Source organism: Stegodyphus dumicola, chromosome 11 (genome assembly GCF_044657685.1).
Source record: "Stegodyphus dumicola isolate Sdum_Otavi_A_Nest chromosome 11, ASM4465768v1".
NCBI lineage: Eukaryota > Metazoa > Arthropoda > Arachnida > Araneae > Eresidae > Stegodyphus > Stegodyphus dumicola.
Window position 1 is genome coordinate 60,055,459 of NC_140778.1, and position 21,210 is coordinate 60,076,668.

Genomic DNA, 21,210 nt, shown 5'->3' on the forward strand with positions numbered 1-21,210 from the left:
TGTTGAAAGCTAGCCTTCAATCCCGATCGCAAGGTTAAAATACCTCGAGGATGTAGCGTCTTGAGATTTGTATAGAGGTTCGCTTTCAATTCTATGATGGCATTCATACTTGCTCTGGTCCGCGAGCATTGGAGGACCCTGCTTTAAATCTTCGTTATAAAACGTTGAGTTCAGTACGAACCTGTCTGCCTGTTAAATGCTTTAATCCTTTATATTATTACTTTAAAATTAAAACTGTGAGATAATTTTCAAAATTTCTTGATAGCTTTGTTTTTGCATGTCTGAAAAATAAGGAAATTAGTTTTCTAGACTGTCTTTAAGCGTGCCGATTTCTGAGAGGTCTTCTATACTTCAAAACCTCCTAATGAATTCATAGTGATCTATATAATATATAAACATTCTGAAGCGAAGGACAATTAAAGATCATTTTAGCATATGTAACTTACTATCACATAAAATGGTATAGGAAATACGACGCCGAAATACAGATTCATGACGACAGTCGGTCAAGTTCGATGTAACGGTATTTAGGGCACCATAGTGCCTGGGCACAGTGTCCTACCCCTAATCGAGCAAAAGGTAAAAGTTTAAAAATAGTATTAAAAGAAAAATAAAATGATAAGTTAGATGATTCAAAAGATAAATAAGATTTTCTTTAAAAAACAAATTTTGGAAAGCATTCATTTTTTTTTACGAAACAGAAAGCCGTCGAGTAGATGAGACATAGGGTAAACAGTAGGAAATCCAACTTCCGGAAATGGAAAGAGATAATACACAGTTAAAAATACTAAATCTAATGCTATAACAAAAAATGCAATTAGAAATACAGCGTAGGGCAACGTATACGACACAGAACAAAAGATCTAGGAAAAATATTGCTTTAGTTTTCATTAACTACTGTGATGTTCAGAAAGGCCTAAGTAGTGTGTCCTTATTATCATAATTACAAATTAGCTCAGTAATGATGAATATTTTCATTTTAGATTGAAAATGTTTAACAGAGGGATAATGAAAGTTTCTGAGTTTAACATACCAGTTTAATACTCAGTTTTTCATGAATTGTGTTGCTCCAAATGTAATAAAGTGCATTTCTACTCTGCCTCAAAACAGAGTTCTGGGCATTTTGCAGTTTTTTCCAGTCTGTTTTATATGAACACTCCTAGACTGGACAGGCAAAGACCACAATCAAAAATGTTACCCTTAGTTACATACCATCAATTTCAGATCTTTTTAAAACTTTTATTCACCTTGTGATCCCACTATTAATTTTCGAGTTTCCAAAGGGGGTCGCGACCATATTTTTAGTACACTATTTTAAATAGTTTGCAATTGCGACTTCGACAGAAATGAATCTACAGAGCACCGAAGACGTTTTATAATAAAGCTACTTTATTTGCACTCTGATGTGATATCTAAATTAAAATTCCAAACTTACCGTAAATAAAAGGAGATAAAATACAGGGTGATTCTAAATTGTTTTTACAAATTAAGAAGGGTGATTGAACCCATCCAGACGAGCAATTATTACCATAGAACATAGGGTCGCTTTCCCCTCTCTGAAGCAGAAATGGGGAAAGTACAAACTCATCGAGAAAGAACAAGCAAGGACTATCTACTAAGAACTATCAAGAATTAACCTTATGCAAATTTGTACTGTGAAGAACAGCACTTTGCTCTTAATTAGAATGGGAGCAAGCGAATCACAGCAGATGGTGTCTTTGAAAACGGCACAAAATCATCATTTCAACTATTGCCTTGTAATCGTCCGAAACATTTCGTGATCGCTATGGCGGAGTACACGTACGAGGGATTCATAGATATTCACCTCACATACAGTGAGGCAAAAGAGAATGGACGCAAAGGACGAAGATTGTACGAACAGACGTTTCCACTCATCGGATTCTAAGATATCCTACCTTTTCCAATGGTGATCGCAGTATCCTGCCTTTTCCAATGTTGACCCACTAAGAATGCGAGAAACCAGTTCTTTTTCCGTCTCAAAAAGCAGTGAAGGATGTTCGCGAAATGTACGAACGCCAGAAATATAAGAGCGAGCTCTCTGCATTTTGAGCACTTTCTGTGACTTTTTCACTAAACAGTAAATCTGATTCGCAACGTTTGGTCCCGTTCATTCGCTTTTCCAACACTGTTGTAAGTTCTGGGTGGAATTCTAATATTCCTCTTTTCTACCTCTCAGAGTGAAATTTTACCCTATGGTAATTATTGCTAGGGTCTATGGTAATTATTGATCCTCTGGATGAGTACAATTTTTGGAATCACCTTGTATGAGCATGAATAGAATTTTAGTCACAAGTAAACAGGTGGCAAATTAAATTAGAAATACAAAGACGATTCTGATATTTGGCCGCTATTACTCATATCTGCTACGAACACAAATTTCAAAAGCTATGAAATACTACTCAATTTTGCTATTACGGAAATTGTTTTTTTAAAAATGAAAGACATTTTTACACGTTTGAAGTACATCTCTTAGAATATTTTGATTTTATTATTAGGTTTAATTTTGACGCAGATTTAAAAATCGAAAAGGTTGAAGAAGCGATGGGAATTTTTAAATTGCGTGGCAGAAAATTAAAATAGCGGTATTTAAATTTTGGTTCAGTCCAGAACTAAAAGCATCTTACTGCTACCATTCTAAACCTATGAAAAGATAATTTATCTTTCTGTATGCTTGTAAAAGTAAGAACGTGTCTTACCTTTTATCCAAATTAATTCTCTGAAAAAAATTCATTGAACGCGAAAGAACACGCTTTTAAAATATATCTCACTGCAAGCCTATTGCACAAGATTTCAGAGGCATAAATGTTAAAAATAAGTAACAAAACTGTTAAAGTAATACTAATATTCGTAAAACTCCCATGTTCTACTTTGTAGCAACATTAAATGTTTTGCTTGGATGAGGTAATTAGGTTAAATTTCCGCAAGAAATGACAGAGGGATGTACCATTTGTTATATGGCTGATTTAACCAACTGAGTGGAGGGAAGCCGTTATTTATCAGCAAATACTCTCTGAAAATTTTGTTTGCTCTCAGAGGCCAAGTGCCTATCTTCTTCATAGTAATATAGTATTTAAAGCTTTAAATATGAAATTTTGGAATATATTACAATTTCATGCACACAGCAAATCTTTTTTATTTTGCATGACATCCTCAAGTGGAATATCGAAAGCAGAAATATGAAAATTATGCCTTATGGATATGTTGAATATTCTGAAAGTTGGTACGTTACCCCCTGCACGAATTAGGTTCTAGGCCAGGAATGGTGAAATTTTTCGATTAGTGTGCCAATTAAATTACGATCTAGTATTTATTTTCAGATGTCCAGGGTAGCTACTGTTATATTTCGTTTTAAAAATCATCTTTAAACCCCAGCTTTGATTTCAATAACCAGTAAGATTAATATTCAATAATAATTTCATTTTAATAATCCTTTAAAGGATAAAAAGTTGTTACATACTCACGAACATATTCTCGCATAGACGCGGAGCATTGAATCTACGTAAAAATGTTTAATTTTCAAAATTACTCTTTGTCTCCATAGCGCACTGTGAGAATCACTGCCCTAATATAAAGGTTTTATGTGACATTTAATTGAAAATGCAGGTTTTGTATGCTATAAAAGCATTCTATCTTGACACTCTTCCTAATTGTTAACGTAAGGTTTATCCTAAGTTTCTAACAGTTAATTTTAGTTAAAGGTACTTTCCTGTCTTTCCTAGTTTCAGCTTACAATTTCCTACCAGAATGTGTTTTTAGAGTCGCGTTTAATGCAAATGAGTAAGAGTGTTATTTAAGCCGAAATTCCACTGACTTCGTTTTCCTGAGTTTCGCCTCAGAGTTTCTGACTTGCAAGCGTTCGATTTTTGGCTACGTCTGTCTCTAAGCTATTACTAATTTCGGCCGCATTACAGGCACTTTAGTGCTTCGCTAGCTTATTAGGTATTTCGGGGCCAACTGCTTAGAATTTTGACAGTTTCGTCTATATCATTTAGTTAAGTTTTATGTCTGATTACTTTGAGTTCGAGCCCAAGTAGAGGCTTTGCGCTCTCTGAGAAAGGAGTTGAGTGTACACCCATATTTTGAAAAATAAAGGGTAGTTAACCCTTTATGAGTTTACGTCTCTTTTCACGAACTAAAGCGATTATTCGCTTAGCTGTTCACGAGGTTCCTACACATTTACCTGTTAGATAAAAGAGAGGAATATCACATTATACTTAGAAAATTAAGTTATCTGAATCGAAAATAAGGCGCTAGCGTTCATAAGTGCTCTCATTAGCGAAAGATCATTCCGCTATATCTCCGAACATCAGGTTTTTTGCACATCCAAATCACCATGCATTCATATTCAAATTTAAGTAACCGAAACCGAAAATATGTCATTGTCTGTAACTTAATTTGAGTTCTTTCTTTATAAGTCATCCCACTCACGTACTTCCTCCAGAAAAAGTCACTGTTGCCTGCAGAAACTTTCATGCTGGAAAGAGCATTAGTCACCTTTCCGTCCTCGAAAATGCGATAAAGACGCCCATGATCGCGCTCGTTTCTGAATCCGCCTTTATGGCCGCTAGACTCGAAGAAGTTCTTTTTCAGAATGTTTTTAGTAAATGTAAATTGATAAAAGTAATTTAATACTTGGAAATTTAATAAAAATAGTACATATAGTAACATACAAATAACATAAATAGAATTATTTATTTATATGACTTCGCACTGCAACAGTTGTTAGAATATTTTATTTTCCTAATAATATTTTACTTTTACAAGAGTTTGTGTGAAGATTATTGAGGTATGTGAGAACTTCCGTCAGTAAGTAAATGTACACATCGATTACAGATTTGTTGTTTAAAAAAGTAAGTTTAAAAACAAAACTATAAAACAAAATGCAGATTATTTTTTAACACACCGAATCAATTATTATTTCAGTATTGTACAGAATAATATTTTAGTAATACACTGAGTCTTAGTCATGCAGGAAATCTTGCAAATTCTTTGTTTCTGAACAAAAATGCATGATATTCTCGTCCATTGCTGTTCATCCTTCCACGCATGTATTGCCTGGAAATCGCTGTAATCTTGCGATGTATGCTGCCCAATGATATATTTACCGCAAGCGCACATAACATAATAATAGCCATACCGGTGGCAAACGGGATCTAAAATGGAAAAGAAAATGGGTGACCATGCATGAAGCAGCCGTCAGCATTTATCACTGATGATGACTAACTATAACAGCAAACCTGTCATAACACTTTACTAACTTTTAAAGAAATAAATACAGCGTTTAACGATTGCATTTCCAATTACTTCTGGAATTTAGACCTTCAAATTAATAAAAAAATATCAAAATTCTATATGAAATGCATCTGTCATGGAAACAGGTTTCGATTCGATAAAAAACTAATAGCATATCAGTTAGAAATAATCCCCGCCCATGTCAATACAATTCTGCCATCTGGCTGGGAGGTACCGAAGGAGCTTTGCTAAGCCAATCTGTGAGGTGTTGGCGCACCACATATGGAGAAGTGCATGCAATTCGGCAGCAGATTCAACATGTTGGCCATTAATTGCGTCCTTCATTTTGTCAAGCAAGGCGTAGTTTGCACTCACATTTGTCATCTTTAAATCACCATGCACAATCGCCTGCAATGTTCCTTGCGCAAGCCCTGTCTCTTCCTGCATATTGCTGAAAGTTTTGCGCCTCTTCACCATGATCAAATCCGACACAGCTGCCACATTTGCTGCTGTATGCGATGCTGCAGATCGTCCTGCGCTGTCCGAAGCTGGCCATGATAATCATCTTGCATCATTGTTGCCCAAGTTCTCAATGACGACGGCGAAAGGGACGAGCTCTGACTTATACCTCGCTCTTGCAGCCACCTCCCTCTATGCATTCTGAGTAGCTCACTTCCCCTTGTGTCTATTTCACTTATTTTCTCTTCGCATACAGTCCACCAGCGGCCGAGTTGTAAAGTCGCTGAGCACTGGTAGTTCGGTCCGAGGTTCGAATCCCGCGAACCGTCTGGCTGCATGGGTGCTTTCGTGGTTTTCCCCAAGTGTAACGTGTATACGAGCCAGTTTCCTTCGAATGTCCTCCACGAAGGCATCTCTCAAGCAGATAGCCCTCGAGGCTTTGCCGTAATTAAATAGCCTAACCTAACCTAACAATTCGCATACTGCAACAGTTTTGCTGTGAGAGTCGCTGTGTCAATCATTTCTGCACGATACATGTATAAATCTACTTAAATAGATTTTAAGTGCACTTACTCCTCAATTCATAAATCGACATCAAAAGACAAGTTCCGCAAACAAAAATGCATTTGCTTTAAATTCGCCCAAACCAATCGCTAACTTCGACGGGCGGAGGCTACTTCAACATTGCATTACGTTCCTCAGTTACAATCATTTGCTTTCCTTCCGCCTGCCATGTAGGACGCTTCACCACCATGGACCTTATAAGAAATAAACTAACCCAAATGAGTTTTCTCCCTCGTCTGAAACGTTCCAGGCTGTCACTTTGATTACATCCGGAGGAGTAGGGACGACATGCAGAAATTAAACAGTGGGTGCCTACTGCAGCGTGTATAATTGTCAAGAAAAAGCAGGTTATAGCGCCTCATTTCACAAATTAGATTTTCTACATATTTTTATTTCTGAAATTGAGAGTGATTTTTTAAAATTTAGCATATTTAACATTATACATATGTTATGTTTAACGTCAAGCATAATTAACGTTCCAAATAATTACAAAGCTATTGCATGCTTTCAGGGCTCGATATATTTTTAGCTTTTCCTTTGCTGTAAGGAAATTTGTAAATACTTCTTTTAGAAAATAATATTTTAAATCTGAACTAATAGAAAACTTGAAACAACCAATTTTCTCTTGCAATTCTTATGCTTTTTATTGGTGTAAATAATTAAAAAATACTAAAATATTTAAAAACGAATTTCTGAAAGTTTTGTTTAAAATTCTAAATTGTGTTGCTTTTTTAAAATTATAGATGAATATTATAGATCAATTTCTATAAAGGAATTTTATTTCAATTATATTTCATAATACATCATAGTGATAAACACTTTTGACTCCTTAATATTTTTTATACATTTAATTCTAATATTAAAATTGTTGCTTGTATTTTATAAATTTATTTTTAGTTCTGCATAAGATTTTTTTTATTTACTGTTAATTTAATTTATTAGCCCAAAGGAGCGGTAGCCTAGAAAGGCTGTTAGTTTCGAAGCGGCATTATGCGCTGTTTTACTATAAATGCCCGTGTCTCCTTGCAAATTATTGTTACCAAATATTAACCCCTTGTATTATATTTAAAGGAATAAAATAATGTGGAATCTGCATGAATACATGTATGTTTCTCGCACTGTGACAAAAACGACAGTATCTAGAGCCATGAAATTTTGAATAATGTAATCCTCCACCCGAACATGAGCATCTGGACAGCGAAATTTCGAATTTGTTTTAATCTATTTTATATTTTGTAAAACTTTAAAGAATTTTTGATTAACAAACTCAACGCGTTGAGAGCGAGCACCGTACGGAAAATAACAGTTTTATCTCCAGTGCGGAAATTCTAAAGATATGCTGTTTTCAAATGCATGTGGTTTACAGGCGAAGAACATGATATTCAGTAAATATAGATAACACACAAAACGTTCAAAAAAGGGTCCTTTTGGGCGTAATATAAAATCTGAGTGCTTCTCGATTTTATTTTACCTTTTTTTTTCCTTCATTAAACTCAGAAAAGTTTATCCTCCGAATTTTATAAATTACTAAAAGAAATATTGCACTTTAATGTTAATACGTTAATGATGATATCATGAAATAAATGATTATTTTGTAATGTTATTATAGTTTTAAAAATCACTGCCTGAAAATGTTCATTAAATTTTAAAAAAAAAAATCAGATCCTGTTTAATTTTACCTTATTTATTTCAAAGCATCACATTCTATCAATCTTATTAAATTGTACTTTATTGTTACGAAAAATTCAGTTCATAAATTTTGTGATTAGAGTTTTTACCGTTTTACCAAAGTAAATATGCTTGTGCAAGAATTACGCGTGAAAAAAATGCGCGAATTGCAGCAAAAAGTGCTTTAATGAGATATATTAAATCCTATTTGAAAAAAAAAAAACTGTGACTTTCATAAACTCATCACTATACAACGTATCACATTTAATAATTTAAAAGAGTTATGTGACACAAACGCCATAGGTTTCAGTGTTAAAGAAAACCAGATCGTCCCTACTCTTTCTTGCCGACATGTCGGTGACGCGCGCCCCGCCCACTGGGTTAGTCTATCTCTTATAAGGTCCATGTTCACCACCAACTCAATGTGTAACGTGTATACGAGCCAGTTTCCCTTAGAAAGTCCTCCACGAAGGCATCCCTCCTCTTAGGCAGATAGCCCTAGAGTGGTTTGCCATAATTAAGTAAACCAAACCAATCACCACCAGCTCAGCAATTTCATTTACAATTCATCGACTGCTTCTCGAATCATATTGATATCGGTAAGCTCCTAGGCGGAGGCGACTCAGATAAAGTTCGGATGATGTTGCTTATGTTATTCCCCTGACTTCTATCTGCACTACCGTCTCCTAATTACTGACGTCTTCACAAAATGCTGCTCCACTGCTGCTTATGATATGAATTCTCTTCAAAATACTATGAAATTCCCCCCCTCTACTTATTCATTCTTTTCATATCATCATCTGATCGAAAATCGTACAACTAACTGCATTAGATTAGGTCTACTGCTCCGGTACCCGCACCTCAACTAATATCCAGTCGAAAAATATCGCACTGAATACCAAATTTTGTTACTGAAAATTACAGTAACGCATTTCAGAATTCAAGAACAGTTAGGTATAGGAAATTGATATGCAGTTAACGTAAAGAAGAAGAAAAATATTATTATATAAAACAATTTATCCTTTTTAACATGGCAGAATTATGCTGAGGGTTTAGCTATGATTAATTTTAATTATGCATTATTTGCTTGCCTTTGAGATTTTGTACGTTTCCATTTTTTTTTATTTCCTATTTAAATAAATTTAAAACTAATATTAATAAAATTTACGGGGTAATATATTTTTGAGTTTATCTACTCCAAACCCTGAACCTTAAATCTGATTCATAATTACCTTAATTATGAACCACAATTAGAATTAAGCTCAATTATTAAGTGAACTCCATAATATTTTACCCATTTAGACATTTTTAGTTCACATTGTGCGAGCCGTTACTTTATCGAAGAACCTGTGTCTAAATAGAACGATTATTTCGATTGCTTGCGAAAGAAGTCTTACGGAAGAGGGATCTATTCCCATTTTGGGAATAAAAATTGAGCATTCTTTTTGCAAATGAAAGGTGTAACTCTTGTCATACAGATACAAATTCTCCGAAGTATATCGTGAGTGACGAACCCGTATCTGATTAAATTTCTCGATAGATTAATTTTAAAAAAAAATTCATTCAATTCTATATTCTAAGTTTAGCGGTTATGGTCTTAATCAGGGCAAATGGAACGTTTAAAGTTTTTAAATATCGAAAAATATTCATTCGTTTCCTATTGCAATTTTGTGTTCAAAAATGAAAGCAAAGAAATCTCGAGTTTCGGACGAGCATAAACAATATTTCACCTTTAGGAAGTTTGCGAAAGCTATTCGTAAGATTTATTAAGTCCTATATTTTCAGGTGTTCTATCCTTCTTTGTTCATGCCACAATTCTGGCTGAGATTAGAAGGTTATACAAATTTAAACTCAATGAGACAGAGCTTAGAAGTAGGAGTTCAGCTCGGCTGGTGGAGTGTTCACCATTGCCTCATTAAAATACAGTTCCTGCCAAATGCATCTGAAGGCCAACATTAGATAGTGGCTGTGCAATTGGTAAGCTACGTAAAAGTTTAACTTTAGTTCAAAAGTCTCATATAGTTATTTTTGAACTAAACTTTATAAATATTTCCATTTGAACTACAAGAGCTTTGTCATACTATTTTTATACATTCTGGCCAGGATAATGCCCGGCTCGAAACTGTAAGGGAAACTAGAAGATTTTAATGTTTTGTTCCTGGATATTTTACCTGCGGCATGAGAGCTTTGCAAATATCCTGGCTATTTTAAACCTATGCAGCTGGTGGGTTCGTTTCTATGAGCAAAAATGACTAAATATTTAATTGTGAACATGCTCAAATAATACACGAAACTGCATATTTACCCAAGCAAATAATCAAACGAACAGAAATCAGACTCGGACATTCCCTTGAATACAGGCATTCAGTAGTTACAGCATACAGACTATTTTCTGTTTGATGCATACAGACTCTTTTCTGTATGCATCAAACAGAAAAGAGAATAAGATAATAAATTTTATTCAATTTTTATCACACTTGTACATTCATTTCAAACAGATGTCGTTCCTCCAAATACAACGTATATTAATGTGTAAATAAGTACTTATGTATTAATAAACTGATATGTTTACTCAAATGTATTAATAAAATATTTATTAAGCAGGTTTAATCTGTAACTGTGCACTGAATAACTGAACAATAGTGAAATAAGTCTTAAGTTACTCTTAAGAGTTCGGTACTCAAAGCGAAACGAGTTGCGAGGTATCACTTCTTATATATCTTTCTATCCATTTCTCATCGTCTAGAGATTGTGGATGCTGAAGATCGTGAGCATTCAGGTGACGAAATATTTTCAACGGACAAAGCGAACTCCTCATCCCCCCCCCGCAGTGAGAGTTGATTGCAAAAATTTCGTTCTCTAGCATACTATCGAGTCGTAGCTACAAGGGGAGAATATTTTGTAGTTTTTCATTGAATTTGAAATATTTTCTTGCTACTTTTTAGTACCTTAGAGGGATTTTTTTTTTGTTTTGAGGCTTGTATTGCACAACGCATTTAGTTTAAAACTCTATTAGTACCCCTTCGGAGCTCCATATGGTAATGTATTGTTCCGCAAAATTAAGGAAATTTAGTTTCTAAAAACCTGAAGCAGCCTACGCAAATTAGCCGGTTAGTAATTATTATATTCAAAGGAACGACTTTCTCTCGGTGTCCTTTTTATTTTTCAGTTGTGGTAGAACAGCTGCTTGGAGTAAAGATAAAATAAACGAATTCACCGAATTAACAACAAAATAATCAGTGAAGGATTTCTGTGTAAGCTACACAAGCTATAGCTTAGAGCTCCCACATTCTTGGGGGCACCCGCCCAAAAAATTCAATATAAGATAAATATCGTATAGCAGGCTTATAAAAGGTCCCATATCTCAAATAGCTTAGGACCTTATGAAGTCTGAATACGGCTCTGAAAAGTAGTTGAACACACGCTAATTTACTGCGCGCGGAAGTTTTCCTAGAAGACTTTGTCCCTTTTCGAGAACTGTATAATGTTGCCTGGGTATCACCGGCGTCGGAATGTTCCACCATGGGTGCGCTCCCATCATTGAAGTTATGGTGGAAATATAAATTTTAAATTTTCTATTAATATTAAATTTTAAATTAAGCAAAACACATACTTTGGCTCAAATCTTGAGTGCTGTTCCTGAAGAAAAGTGTCCCTTGCCTTACTTACCTCGAAATTGACTCCGCTTTATTCACAGCTTTCTGCTCCTTTAAAATGCTGCTTTGTCTAAACTTTTTAACAAAGGCGCGGCGAAAACGCTCTGAATTACTAATTTGTATCTGATTGTGTTTACATTTAATTCATTACAGATGGCTGATATTGAGATAAATACATAAGCTGAACGATAGAGTTCCTAATTAGGTTGTTTTATTTTCCTTATTCCCATACAGCAAGTTATAAATTTTCTTACAATTAACTTTTTGTGTAATTTAAAGCCTTTATTTCCAATATTTTGTTTTATTTCGAAAGGGTGTATTTTCTTTGGTGTGTTTAATTAATTATGGCAAAGCACACTAGGGCTATCTGCCTAAGAGGAGGAATGCCTACGTAGAGGACTTTCTAAGGTAAACTCGCTCGTATACACGTTACACATGGGGAAAACCACGAAAACGCCCATGCAACCAGCCCGTTCGCGAGATTCGAACCTCGGACCGAACTACCAGTATTTCGAAAGGGTGCATATACACTATTACAAAACATTAAACGGCTAGAAAAGTGATCTCTACAAATATATAGGGAATATTTCTGTCTAATCTGAAAGTTACAAGGTGCATTATATAATGCATAGTTTCGAAGGTTAACCTTATATTGCAAACATTTTGCTTGTAAAGAATTGGTTACAAAGAACGTTTTTGTTAAGAATAATTTGTTTTCTTCCAAACATGTGCTAATTACGATTACGGAATCAAAATCCGGTAATATCTATTTAAAGGTTTTTGATGCGACCATAAGAAATGCTGCCTGAAACTGTTTCGTAACTACATAATCCAAGCAAAAAAAAATGTATAATTCAATATTTGCATCCTATAAAACGACGTCCTATTATCCTAAAAAACGCGCTTTTTCTAGGACATTTTTTTTCATTTGAAGGACTCGCTTCTTGAGATCCCAAAATTCACGGGTATGTTCACACATTATTTTACTGGGCGGATGTCGGCCCATTCCAAGAATGGGCGTGCATAGAGCGGGTATCCTAAAAGTGACATTTTTTGGTAGATTAAAAGAACCAATCCTTGTTTAATTTAGGAACGAAGTTATCATTACCGACAATAGACTTCATGAAAGTTACCACCACGTCGGATTACTTTGCGACGTCTTTACTACGCCTTGTATCACCTGGGAAACATGCTTAACGAAGTCTCTTCTTTGCTTACTTATCCAAAGGAAGAAGAGGTTTTAAAATTCTAAAATTTTTTGTTATTTTAGGTAGTTAGCCTTTTAGTTCAATGCCTGATATTCGGACTTAAATTCCTAAAATTTATAGTGATTCCATGTGCATAATATTTTCACTTGTAACTATTCTTGCATGTATTCCAGGTTAACGCCTGCATTGTCGTCTATTTATCTATCTGTCAATCTATCTTGTATGCATATATTTTGATTTTTATAATTTATTATTATTATTATTATTATTATTATTATTATATTTATTTCAAAATTTGTTGTTGCTCAAAAACTCAAGTGGAACCAAACTTGAGGCAGTACTCTATTTTAATTCGAATTTTAATGTTTTAAATTATTCGCCCTTTACGAGTCGATTTGAAGCAATAAAAACGAATCATTAATTTACATTTTCATATGGTGTTTATTTAGTTTTGATTAGTTTAAAATTATTCCTTTTTTTAATTTAGTTTAAAATAATGTAAGAAATATCAACATATTTTATCATTTCAATTTACAAATTACTTCGTTCTGAAATTTTATAATTGCATGAGTTTTATATTTAAACTTTTTTCAAATTTTTTTTTTTTACGATTTTACATTCTTTCTTCCTGTTACTTTTAAATTTTAGCTTTTATAGATATCTAAAAGGTGTAATATGTATGTTTTAATTATTAGTATTTCACGAAAAAGAAACAAATTTACATTGTGTGGTAAATGTAAAACTGGGCAAACTTATTCTTTGTGTTTTAATCAATTCTGTTCAATTAATATATGCGCTTCCAGTTTGGATGATTTCAGCGGGAAATAGAATATATCAATAGAAGCTTTGATTCAAAGAAGTAATGGATTTTAAAGTCGAAATCATCCACTGTAATACTTAATATGAATAATTGCTAAATAACTCACCACCAGTATTTTATTCCCTTCTTGTGGTATAAAATTTACAAAAATTACGAAAACATAACGTAAAGATCTCATAATAGTTTTTTCCGTTAAATAAGACTGCATTGCGGCTTACAGGCAAAGCGGTGATTGTATAGCATGTATTAGAATTAGTTACTAGAGTTTTAAAGCTATATTGAAATTTATCAAACATTTTATGTTTTCCGAAGCGATTTACAAGTATGTTTGTTAAGCTGATGCTTTAATATTTTAAATGTTTCGCCCTCTGAAAAAAAAGAAAAAAAAAAAAAAAACAATTGCACGGTAATTGATATAGTATAGCATGCCCGTTTACCCTTACATCTATGACAGTCTTTAATAGTTTGGTTTTATGTATCTCATGTTAATTGAACAGCCAATTTAAAATCACTAATAACAACGACTACATAATTTAGAAATACTAATTTGTATAGCAAAAGCTCTTAATTATGAATTTTAAATGCCATTCAACAGAAACTAAAATGCATCTTGGATATGGTCGTTATCTTGTATATGGTCTTCTTACTTTGGAAGGGAGGAGGAATTCTCTTTTAAATTAGTTATCAATGATAATAATGATAGTAATTATAATAATAAACTTTTATCCTCAAATTTAATATGCCATTACATTTCTGTTCAATTAAATTTCGTTTGTTTTAGGTTGCCTAGCGTAAAACATTATTTTAAGCAGAAAGTGTGATATCTAATGCATGGTTTATTATTGATATATTAAACGTGTTTCTTTGATTAGTCCATAACAGTTCCCATAGTTTATCCTTACATATTATTTTTCTTATCGAATTCGAAAATGCCTATAAAATTCATAATGATGAAGTGATGATAATGACATTATTTTAATTACCTAGTTTTATATTAAATTCCAAAATTTTACAAATCCTACCAAATATATATTAGCAATAAAAAACTGAATTCATTTTTTCCAAATTTAGCTTTTGAAAATTAAGTGAAGACAGCAATTAATAAAATGAACATTGTATGTTTGTTTATTTTTAATTTCAATAATACCGTATTAAGTATTAACTTCAAATACTGAAAGCAAAATTGGTATACGCAAGTTTATAAGAGTAGTAAAAAATGTAGGGAGTTAAATCTAATCTTTATGCTACACATGCCAATAAATTATACTCTGGTATATTTTTTTCCTAAAATTTCAAATTGTTTCAACATGCCTGCAACCAGAATGTGCACGGGACATCAATCATCGTTATACAAACGGCAATAAAATTAAAATATAATTATGAAATAAAATATCCCAAAAAACGATTCTATTGCCAAGTCTTGTAAATAATGAAATATGTATATCTTCAAATCTTTCAACACGATTTATGCCAGAGTTTGTAGATTTTTAGAGACGTTACTCATGCCAAAAGCCGGTTTCTAAAAGAGAGATTAAAATAACGAAGTTAGGTGGAAATGCTGGGGTTATAAACAAATTTCTAAGAATCTACATTTAAACTGAGATGAGAGACTGCGCAATTAAGGATAATTCGGGATACGTTTTTCAGCCTGATTAATGATCTTAGTTTGAACGAGGCAGTAGCATTTTACCAAGCGTTGCTTTAATTAAAATTCCAACTTCGTCTCATTCTACTAGAATCTTTAAAATATATAAAACTATAGCATAATGTAATTGATAATACAGGAATTTTATCGAGAAGCAATCTCAAAAATTTTCTCTGAAGCAATTTTACCAAGAAAGTGCTCGGGAATTTTCCAAAATTTCAGGATAATTCTGAGATTTCGCGAATATAATTTTTTTCATTTAACAAATAAATTCACGATTCCTGATATATTTCTCATTACTTTTTAACTTCTTTATACATGGTCTCTTACATTTTATATTTGAATATATATTAAAAACTTACATTAATCAAATTTATGTAGATAAAATATATCAAATCTTCTATAATTCTCAGTCTGAAATTAACTTGAATCATACTTTTCCTAAATTTTGAATCAAAAAATTAAACTTAATTGTTGTGTGAACTTTATAATCTTATACGCATTACACATTTGCATCAGTCCATATTATGTAAGCCATTATTTTCTCATACGAAATTCCGTCAAGTTTCCTTAGTTTATTTTAATACGGTGAGAAGCACAATAGTGCTGTCTGCCTAGGAGAAGGCATGGTATCGTGGAGCATTTTCCCAAAAAAAATTTGGTTGGCCTACAAAAAAAAACGCCCATGCTGCCAGACTGTTCGCGTGGATTCGAGCCCAGAAGACAACTACCAGTGTTCAGCGATTTAACGGCTCGGCCTCTTGGTGGTCCTCAAACCCTGTTAAGAATTAGCATTTTATAGTACGAAAAAACAAGTATCTTAAAAGCTAGTTGTTCGAATCTAGAGGTATATAAGCAAACCAGCGAATACATTCTTCATTCCGTTAATTAGCATTATTACAACGTTAATTTTTATGGCAAGAATTTGAATCTATTTTAGATGTTAGTGATTTTGAAGCCAGTTTCACACTATTATGATTCCCATTAAATTAATTGCTTCTCAAAATCTACAAACTGTGATACAAATATTATTCAAAGATTTGATGATACACATTTAATTATTTATATGACTTGGCCTTACAATAGTTGCTAAAGTATTTTATTTTCATAATTATATTTTACTTTTACAAGACTTGATGAAGATGTGTTGATCAAGTTGTGAAGATGATTGAAGTCTGCGGAAACTTCTGTCATTACAAAAGTGTGTACATCGATTACAGACTTGTTGTTTAAAAAAATACGTTTAAAAAGCAAACCATAAAATAAAATGCAGATGAAATTTCTTAACAGTCTGTATTAAGTTCCGTACACTGTATAGGTAACTGTAAGGTACACGTAAATTATGTCAGTCTTGTAGAGATTAATATAAAAGTATAATAAAACTGAGACTCGGTTATGCAGGAAATCCACCAACTTCGTTAATGTTTCTAAACAAATGCATGATATTTTCGTTCATTGCTATCCATCCATCCATGCATGCATTTCCGGAAAATATCTATAATCTGGCGATGTATCTGGCTCAATGATACATTTGCCGCAAGGGTGTATAACATAATAACGTCCAGACCTGTGGCAAACGGTATCTGAAATGGAGAGAAAATTGGTGACTATGCGTCAAGCACCCAACTATCTCACTCGTAATTTAAGACTAAACGTCTCATAACACTCTACTAAATTTTAAGCAAATGGATGCAGCGAATAACGATTTTACTGTAAAATACTTCGGAAATTTAGACATTCAAAGTTTAAAAAATTTCAAAATTCTGTAGGAAATGCATCTGTCACAGAAACAGTTTTCGATTCGATGACGCTATGGATTTTCAAAATTATGTTTGCTATTTAGGGCTCCGCTTGTTGTGACAAAATTGTAATTATTTCTTACACACTAGCTTTTTCGTATACTCGTGCGTTATATGTGGTTAAGAATCACGAAAAGATTACAAGGTATTTTTGTGTTTTTTATATGCTTTTAAAATAAATTGCTTTGCTTATAAAAGACAGAGCGGTGGATATGTAACAAATAGTTAATTCCCTGTCTTTTTTTTTCCTATTTCTATTCGCTACTCTGATGTGGAGGTGATGGGTGATACTTGAAGCGAATATATTTAGATCGTACAGGAATATCTTCGGCAGAGCGGAATACAATTTAACAGAAAACTAATATTACATCCGGTAAAAATAATCCCCGCCCATGTCATTACACTTCTGCCATCTGGCTGGGAGGCACCGAAAAGGCTTTGGTAAACCAATCTGTGAGGTGTCAGCGCACCACACATGAATAAATTGCATACAATTCGCCAGAAGATTGAACATGTTGGCCATTGATAGCGTCCTTCCTGTTGTCAAGCAAAGCGTAGTCCGATGCCCACCCACTTTGCACGCACATTTGTCATTCCCAAATCACCATGCACAATCGCCTGCGATGTTCCTTGCGCAAGCCCTGACACTTCCTGCACATTGTTGGACGTTTTGTGCCTGTTCGTTACGATCAAATAGGACACAGCTGCCACATTTGCTGCTGTATTTGATGTTGCTCGTCGTCCCGCTCTGACACCTTTAGCTGCAGTCTCCATTCCATTGCTGAACTTTGTATCGGACCAACGGGATAAGGTACTCCTTAAGGGTGCTTTGTTTCCGCACACTGACACCATGCGACGATAGATCTCACTACCCTATATCCCTTCCTTCCATAGGAACTACGCTGTCCAAAGCTGACCGTGATAATCATCTTCCATCATTGCTGTCCAAGCTCTCAATGACGATGGCGAAAGGGACGGGCGCTAACTTATACCGTTCGCTTGCAGCACGCTCCATCTATGCATTCTAAGTAGCTCACGCCCCCTTGTGTCTATTTCTCTTGTTTTTCTTGCGCAAAGTGTGATAGTTTCGTTGTGAGGGCGTTGTGTTAGTCATTTCTGTTCGATACAAGTATAATTCAAGTTAAATATATTTTAAAGGCACTATCACTTCAATTCATAAATCGGCATCAAAAGACGAGTTCCGCAAACAAAAATGCCTTTGCTTGCACAAACCAATCGCTAACTTCGACGGGCGGAGGCTTAATATGGTTTAATGCACTACATACGTTTAATTGCACTACATACGTCAACTAACAATGATCTAACAATACGTTTGCTTTCCAGCCACTTGCCATGTATATCGCTTTTTCAACACCTCAGCACTTTACTTCAGTTACAATTTATAGACTGCTTCACGAACCATGTTGCTATCGTCAAGCTCCTAGGCAGGGGTGACACAGAGTTGCGATGTTGTCGCTTATGTTATTCCACTGACTTCAGTGCTATCTGCATTGTTACTACCGGCTCCTAATTACTGACGTCTTCAAGAAATCCTACTCCACTGCTGCTTATGATATGAACTGTCTTAAAAGTACTATGAACTTCCCCGCTCTATTTATTCATTCTTTTCATATCATCATCTGATCGAAAATCGCACAATTAATTGTATTATATTAGGTCTACTGCCCGGTACCTGCAACTCAACTACATATCCAGTCGAAAAATATCGTACTGAATAAGATATTCTGTTACTGAATATTAAATCAACGCATTTCAGAATTAAAGAACAGTTAGCTATAGGTAACTTGATACGCAGTTAGCGTAAAGGAGGAGGAAACTTTTATTATATTAAACAATTTAGCTATTTTTAAATGGCAGAATTATGCTGAGGGTTTAGCTATATTTATTTTCAAGTATGCATTAATTGTATGCCTTTGAGCTTTTGCAGGTTTGCTTTACCTGAATGTTAAATCTTACCATTCTCAACTGTATAATCAAGCATACATATACTTCACCTGCATTTCTTGCTATGATAAACTAATGTTTAGTCCGCAGCTTCTCAGTAATGTAATGGGAGATTACAGTCTGTCCTAAACAAATTGTCGGTATCTTTAGATAAAGACCAGAAACTTAAGAAGAATGTAAAAGCCGTTTTTTAATAAGAACTCAATATATTTGAAGAAAAATCACTTCATTTGCTTACGAAACAATGGCATAATACCAAATAAAGAATTTTAAGTTGAGGTAAACTTTAAGTTATTCTGAAGGCTATATACAGGGTGATCAGCGAATAAGCCCTGATTTCAAAATTAAATATCTCTACAACGAAAATCGATAGAATTATGCGGTAAACTGTACATTTATTAGCAAAACTGTAAAAATGGTGTACAAAAGTTTAGAAAATTTAGTTACGAAAATCATTAACAGATGGCGCTCTGCGCTGAAAACTCTTTCTCTGAAAGGAGTAAAAAAAATTAATTAAAAAAATAAAATGAAGCAGCCTTTGCAATCAAAATACAATTTTTTCAAAATGTTCACCGTTCTGAACAATGAGGTGGCGTAAACGAACAATGAAATTTGACATCACGTATTGCAATGTCTTGACGGAAATGGACACACATGCAACACCAATAAACGATTCAAATTCATCTAGAGTAGCAGGATTGTTTCGATAGACAGCGTCTTTAAATGCACCCCACAGAACAAAGTCACAAGGCCTCAGATCTGGAGAATATGGAGGCCAAGCTATTCCTGTATCAGTAAACTGAGGATAATCTAACGCAATTACTCTTCCCAAAGTATTCATGAAGAAAGTGAAAAACTTTATTTGTTCAATGTGGTCGATCCCCCATCTTGCAGGAACAAGTCGATACCTGGTCGATCCTTCAACGCTATTTGTGTGCTGACAAATTGTTTCAAAATTGTAACGTAACGTTCAGTATTTATCGTTTCTCGTACGAAAATGGGTCGGGTAATGCCTCTGGCGCATACCGCAGCCCATGTTATAACTTTAGGCGAATGCAGTGCTCTTTCTTCACACAAATGACGATTTTCGGTACTCCAAAATCTCCAGTTTTGTTTATTAACGATTCCCTTCAAATGAAAATGTGCCTCATCTGTGAACCAGATGCAGCTCACATCAAATCTGTCGTTGTCGGTCATTGTTAGAATCTGATTCGCAAAGTCAGCTCTTTGTTGCATAGCTTTCATAGGTATGGCCTGATGGATTTTGTATGGAAACAGCCGTAGGGTATTTTTAAATAGTTTTTGTGTGCTCGTGCACTTCAAACCAATTTCTGATGCAATCTGTCGGATGCTTTTCCTATTTTTTTGCTGAACAAATCCAGAAACTTTGGCTGCATATTCAGGAGTGACTATAGTTTGCTTAGGTCCAACATTTTCCTTTCGATCATCAGCTACGCTGCCAGTCCATACGAATTTCGCGAAGATCATGCGAATGGTTTTCGCATCGGATCCAACTGGCACATTGAATCGGTTTTGAAAACTGCGACTTGTTGCCGTAGGACTGTATTATAATCTGTGAAATTCCAGAACTAAAATACACGTTGTTGAATGGAATACATTATTTCACTTTCTACGCTAGCCTCTTTTCACTAGCCGACAGTTGTACTGATCACTTTCGACTTTGAAGCACATTTTAAAGGCTATTGATAGGTCATTGCGATTAGAGCGCCATCTGTTAACGATTTTCATTACTAAATTTTATAAATATTTGTACACCATTTTTACAGTTTTTATAATAAGCATACAGTTTACCACATAATTCTATTGATCTTTTTTGTAGAAATATTTAATTTTGAAATCAGGGCTTATTCGCTGATCACCCTGTAGCAATGACTAGCGCGCAAGTTGCTTGAAAGCTATATGTGTACCACAAGCACTAATGGCAAGAATACAGCAACTCTGAAGCAGACAGCTAATGTAAAATTTAAACTAATAGCATGGTCTTCAGCGATCAAAACACGCTCTGACCTACAAATACACTTTCTCTCTGCCGCACTAAATACGCGTCAGCTAAAATTTACATTCTTTCAGAAAAACGGAAATGGAGAACCCACAGGAAAGATGCGTAACATAAAAGAGTGGTTAATTAAAATAAATAAAATGTTTACCTATG